General features: G+C 40.6%; 1 long non-coding RNA gene across 1 annotated transcript; it reads left to right on the forward strand.

Moving 5' to 3' along the window:
- The first annotated feature begins 379 nt into the window (after positions 1-379).
- On the forward strand, positions 380-6,752 carry LOC147576906 (uncharacterized). Its single transcript, XR_015241258.1, has 2 exons — positions 380-4,218; positions 4,715-6,752. It is a non-coding gene; the product is annotated as an uncharacterized LOC147576906 (long non-coding RNA).
- Positions 6,753-6,976: the final 224 nt, after the last annotated feature.

The raw sequence follows: 6,976 nt of genomic DNA on the forward strand, positions 1-6,976 counted from the left end.
GTTATTATGAGGATATTTCTGGAAATGTTGGTCCAGGCCCAGCTTTTCAATTATTTTTGTATTAATGGCTTGAAGATGGAAACCTTGGTCAAGGTTGTAGATGCTGGAGAGTTGAAAGTTGATAGTTTATACACTGAATGAAAAGAATTGAATTCCAAACAGATAACTAAAATATCCAGAGATCAGCTAAAATCTAAAAAGATGAAATGTAATAGGGGTAAATGTGAGGTGCTGCAGTTGGGTCAAAGAAATTAATGCATAATTACAGAATGGAGAAAATCTTCATTTATAAATATTTTTTTAGTGTTTATTTTTGAGAGAGAGAGAGACAGAGAATGAGCAGGGGAGGGGCAGAGAGAGAGAGGGGGAGACACAGAATCTGAAGCAGGCTCCAGTCTCTGAGCTGGCAGCACAAAGCTGACGCGGGGCTCGAACCCACGAACTGTGAGATCATGACCTGAGCTGAAGTCGGGCGCTTAACCGACTGAGCCACCCAGGCACCCCGAAAATCTTCGTTTATGAAAATGTGGAATTAAAACAATTTTTTTTAATGTTTATTTATTTTTGGAGGAGAGAGAGAGACAGAGTGTGAGTTGGGGGAGCGGGGCAGAGAGAGAGGGAGACACAGAATCTGAAGCAGGCTCCAGGCTCTGAGCTGTCAGCACAGAGCCCGACGCGGGGCTCGAACGCACAAACCGCGAGATCATGACCTGAGCCGAAATCAGCTGCTCAACCAACTGAGCCACCCAGGCTCCCCAATAAAGGTGTGGAATTTTAAATGACGACTCATTGATACGATGTCCCTCCTTTCAAAATTAGTGGTTTCTTATGCTATTGCAAAAGGTGTATGGTGTTATGGTAGGAGCTACTGTAAAAAAAATAGGTCCCTAAATCTCAGTGGTATAATATCATTGAAATTCAATTCTTGCTCAGTTAACTAACTGTCCAAGTCAGATATTCTGTGTCTTGTGTTACTTCCCTCCACATGGAGACCCACATCCTGGGGTCCTTCCATCTGGTGAACTCAGCAACTCTCTAAGCTTTGGCCTCAATGTCATTTGCATCTAGCTTGAAGAAGAGGAAAGAGAGTAGAGAGGGGACGTCTGATTCATAAAAACCTTGGCCCAGAGTCATCATAGGTCATTTCCCCTCATATTTCATTAGCAGGGGAGACTAGCAAATACAGTTCCTGGATGGGCAGCTGTTTCGAGTGACAAATCTATGGTATGGAAGTAGGAAGACACTTCTGCTGAATTGTTTGCCATCTATGGCTTTCGTGCCATCCAGAATGGAGATATTTTTAGCTTTGGCCAGTTTCCAATTCTTGGATTCGTGTCCATTGAGAATGTCCTATTTTAGGAAGGAAATTGGCAAAATGAAGTATTTGGAGGCAACTGAATAGAAGACACAAAGATCTGTGAATGTTTCTTGTAGGAAAGAGAAGACCCAGGAGGAACTCCATGTCTATCTCCAGCTATTGGAAATTTTCTGAAATGTTACTGTTCCCCTACGTTCTGTGTTTATGCTTCTCCTTTCTGTACCTGGTTCTGTTCTGTAACTGGATGATCGATATAGTCTTAAGCTCATATTATTCGTTGAGATGCTGGGTTTATTTCTCCAACTCGGTCTTTCCTCTGAGTTGACTTGTATCCAATTACTAACCATTCGTCTTAACTGGCGTTTTAAACTGACATCAACAAATCCACATCTTCACCTCACCCTGACACCTCCAACTTGGTGTACCAGCAATTGGCTGACCAACAGTCATTCAGTTACTCAAGTTAGAAGCCAAAGAATCCTCTTGGAAGTGCCATCTCTCTTTTACCATCTTCATCAAATTAATTTTCCAGGGGCATCTGGGTAGCTCAGTCAGTTAAGTGTTTGACTCTTGATTTTGGGTCAAGGCATGATCTCGTGGTCATGATCTCATGGTCGTGAAATCAAGCCCGGTATCGGGCTCCGTGCTGGGCATAGAACCTTCTTAAGATTCTCCCTCTCTTTCTGCCCCTCCCCCACTTACACTCTCTCCGTAAAAGAGGAAAAAAAAGCAGTTTTCTGGGCGTGTCAATTTGATGTCATAAATATTTCTGAACTGTATCCACATTAGTACAGATTCAATTCAGGTTTTCATCATTTTTCACCTGGATAACTGAAATAACTTCTTAAATGGTTTTGCCTCTTCTACCCTTGTTTCTCTATACCGCCACGAGGATGATCTAACAAAGAGGTAAATCTGATGTTATTAGTCTCTTTTTTAAACCATATCAGAGCCTCTAGGTATGACATAGAGGTAAGTCTCTATCAGGTTCTTGCCTATGCCTAACCCCATTGTGTGCCATTCCTTCCTTATAGCATTCTACTTGTAGTTCCTTGAATATACCATACTATTTCCCATTTCTGTTTCACTTTTCCTGAAAATTTTCCCTTTAGAAAATTACTTCCTTGGCTAACTCTTATTTGTCTTTACAAATTCCCTTAAGACTTTCTTTAACTTCCCAAACCGGGATTAAGCGCCCCTTTCTATGCGTCCGAACACGGAGTATACTAGTACACATCTGCCTCCCCATTACAATGTAATTATCTCTAGAGCAAGGACCCTGCCTCATGCATTCATTCATTCACTCATTCGTCGATTCATTATCTAGTACCCATCACAATGCCTGGCACACATTCAAAAATGTCTGTTGACTTGAATTGTCATGCGGAAGAGAGAACAGATTTATTTGGTCTCTGCTATCTCAAAATTCAAAGCCGCAAAGCTACATGATAGCAGATTTTGGCTTCTATTAGGTGGTAAAGCATAAAATTGGTAGGTGGCTTTGGAAAATAGTGTATTTCTTCTTGTGATGTTCGAGTAGAGGCTGGAAGGCTCACTTGATAAGGAATCATGGTAGGGATTGAAGCAGCCAATGGAGGTTGGTAACATGCCGGTACACTGTAACATTTTATAATTTTGATTCACGTTTGATTTTTTTCTATAAAACAAATGTATTTTAATCATCTGAAGTGTGTTATGGAATGTAATCCATGGTTTGGGAAAATGCTTTAAAGAAGAAACCAACGCTGAGATCTGTAGAAACCTGTAGAAAACCTGTAGATCTGTAGGAGACCTGGTCTAAATAATATATATTTTAATGAGCTTTGGAAAAATAGAATTTTTTTTTTTCAGTCAGACTCCTCCAGCTCACTTTTCTTATGTTCATGCATATTATAAGAGCCGGGCCAAAAAGGGGGCTAAGACCTATAATTGATATGCTTTAATGAGCAATGTTTATTTTGTTATGTTACTTTCTGTACCCCAAATATCTATATATTTAGTTTCTCATAAAGGATTCAACAGAGAAAATGACTAATTGCTCAAGAGTCCACGAATACGTTCAGGGTTCTGAACTATCGCACTGATTCGATTTAGAATAATCGGACCCTTAATACTGTGACCTCGAATTGCAAGTCATTTGGTCTGGCTTTTCTGGATGGCAACATTTAGAAAGGAAACAGCATTAGGCAAATACAGTAAACATTTTCTTTTTCCAGGAAAGCGCTTTCTTTTATCTCCTGGGCCACCTATGCCTTCAGAAGCTGAAACTCCAGGAGAAATGTAGCTTTTCATTATCTAGCCTTTAAGCCTGCCAGTAAATTTTATTTTCCTAATGTCCAGGACGTTTATTTTTCTATCAGTCTTTAAGGAAGATGAACCCATTTTTCTCACAGTATGGAGGAGCATGCACTTTTATACTTTCCTTGCATGAAAACAATGTTTGGTTTTTTTGTTTCGGGTTTTTGTTTTGAACACATGTAAGCTCTTTGAGGGGAGGCATATTGCCATTATTTAAGAAAGAGCTGGGTGTGTGTGGTGGGAAGAGCACTGGATCTGGAGCTAGGACCCCAGTTTTAACTCCGGCTGGCTGTTGTCTGGCAGCTCTGCTCCCACTCACAAAATGATGTCATTGGACCAAACAGCCTTTAAGCTCCCAGCTACTCTAACATTCTGTGTTCTGAGATTTCCCATGGCACCTCCCTGATGCTTACTCATTGGGTCTGACCAACTTAAGTGAAGAAAATGACGTAAAGCTGGTGTTCAAACCCAAGGTCCTCAATTACATTTTTCACCGAGTACACTCCTCAAGAAGGAATGACGCCATTGACCGTGGATTCCCTTTCATGGACACCCCACCCCCTGCCTGCATTACTAGGATGGTTTATCAGTGATTATTAAAGGTAGGCATGGGATTCTGTTTATAACAATTACTTCCAAATTTGCCTCTCTTTCACTGGTAGCTTCCCACTCCAGTTTATCCTACAAACTACTACAAATTTAATTTTCCTACTAATTTCCTTTCATTTACCTGCTCAAAAATGCATGTGAGCTCTTGATTGTTTATGGGAAAAAACCCGCCATATTCCTAAGTATGTAGTTCAAGGCTCCATACTATGGCCCCAGTCTGTCTTTCCAAATTTATCACTGAACATACTCTATGCTTTAAACCTCTGTTCCGAGCAGAACTGAAAACTTTATTGTCGTTTCAGGGTGGGGAGATGGGAGGCCTTCCTACCTGCATGCCTTTGTTATGGAAGGCAGTCTCCCTGCTCAGACATCCCCATTCTTACTGTTTAGAAATCCATGGAAATTTCTTTAGAAATGTAATTTAAATATTTCAATTAAAATTCAATATAAAATTTAAATAGAAATACTTCCCTTTTTTTTTTTTTACAGTCCGTTCAAATCCATTCCACTCTCTTGTCGCTGCTCCCCAAAGCCCGCCACGATCGTGCTCAGTTACTATGTAGGGTCACCATCAACGTTTAGCCCTCAACGTATTTTGGATAATTATACGTTTTGCATTTTAGCAGGAACTGCCTACCAGTGCTAAGGTGTGTGTTTCTTGTTTTCTCACTGGATTAAGATCTCCTTGAAAGCAAGAGTAGAGTCTTAACCCATATTTGGATAATCTGTGCTTACTAGTCTGTATTCCCATATTATCTCATTCAAATCACCAGTAAGGTACTGATTATATGACTTAGTGGCTGTTTACATTTCTGTCTTCGTAGGTAAGCTACGATTTTTTTCTATTGCAAGAGCAACACCACCTGTGTTTTCTCCCTAGTGGTGAGCCCCAGTGCCTGGCACATGGTAGATGTTCAATAAGTGTTTGTTGAAAGAATGAGTGCAGTCAGCTTTGACTTTGCCAAAAAGAGCTGACTTTGTAAGAAGTTGATAAATTGAGCTGCTTTATGATCAGTCTAAAACGTAGAAGGTGATTGCCTCTGAAAATAGGATGCATCTTTTCTTTGTTTCTTGGCATTTTTCCTATTAGGAGTAGAACTTGAGCAGATTAAATAGGACTCAATCTTGAATCCACAAATGACACCAAGCCTGAAATGATGCTGAGGTTGGAAGCGATTTAGTTCACTTGAATTTTATTTGGGGGATAATGTTTTCCTTCTGGGAAGAGAAATGCTAATGAAAAAATCGCCTCCCGACTACAACGCAGAAGTAATAGGAATCTGGCCAGAAATATGATCTTATGAAAATTCTCCAAGCAAAGCATCTTATACTCATGTCTGTGCCTTTGGATTGACATTCTGATGTTTGCCTTTCTCTGGTTTCCAGAGCTCAGGGTGGAGAGAGGCGCCAGGGTAACAAGCCAAATAGGTCTATTATGGGATGTCATGCTCACTGGGCATGAGTGCTGTCTCCTAGGACATTTATAGCGTTCATTACTCAGTCCAACTTTAATAACACATGGACAAGCCTGGGGCAATTTGTAAAGGATCTGAGAGTTTTTTTGTTATGAAAGTCTATATTATAGAATTAGCGGGTCTCGGGATTGGACTCGATTGGAAAGATGATCTCATCAAAGGACCCATAGCTCTCTACTGGAGAAGAACTGCTTTCAATAACCCTGACATTCTAAATGGCCATGGGTATTGGGGGACCATTTGTAAGACTAAGTTAACAGATGGTGACTGTTAACGTTGTAAGTTAGGATATGGGCAAAATGGCAAATGCTGATTCTACTTTTTCCCTGCAGCCAAGGGAGCTATGAAGAGGTGGGACAGGGAGTGGCCAGCCATCCTAACCTTTCTGCTATAAACCCTAGAGAAGAGAACATGAGGGGGATCAGTGATGTAAGTCAACCAAGAGAGATTCCGGTGTCTTCTAGATTAGCGTTTCTGACCTGTTCTCCAGCTCACTCGGAAGACTCGATAAAATTCAAATTCAGACTCAGGAGTTCTGCGGTAGGGTCTGAGATTCTGTATTTCTAACAAGGTTCCAGGTGGTGCCAGTGCTGCTGATACATGAGCCACATTTTGAGTAGCAAGATTCTAGAATGTACCATTCGGGTCAGTCTGTTGGATACTGAGCCCCATGTGAACCACCTCAAATAGAGAAGAAATAGACTCCAAGCAAATAAGGATGAAAAGATTACTGAATTATAGGTGATCAAAATTAAAAAAAAAATCCGGAAGATGATCCAGTTCATTGGTTTCTGATTTTTTTATTGTTTCTTTTTTAAATTTCTTTTTGGAAATCAAAGTTACATGCGGAATCTCAATGTATGAAATGGCTCAAAGCTTTGGTGTTTCGATTAAATCTGGAACAGAAGCTTGGAGCCAACCTCTCCTCCTATGACTCTCCTCAAAGACTCCTAGTCTGTAGAACCCTAGGACTCTGAGTAGCACTGTTTGGAAACGACTGACCTTATTTATTGAATGCATTAGGAAATAATAAAATGGAACCCATATCCAAATCCTGATTGCTAGTCTGATGTTCTTTCTAATATGCAAGGGCAGTATAACTTATTACCTTGGCTTAGAAGCTAATTATCATTGATATGGGTCGTCTTTGACTATCTGAGCTCTGGTCAGTCTCTGACACAATACTTGGTACTTGCTACATCACCCTTAGCTAACTGTGTGGGCCGGGGGAAGTCGCGTAGCCTTTTGGAGCCCCCATTTCTGATCTATAGAATGA

Source organism: Puma concolor, chromosome D1, assembly GCF_028749965.1.
Source record: "Puma concolor isolate L17-30 chromosome D1, mPumCon1.1.hap2, whole genome shotgun sequence".
In the NCBI taxonomy this organism is placed as follows: Eukaryota; Metazoa; Chordata; class Mammalia; order Carnivora; family Felidae; genus Puma; species Puma concolor.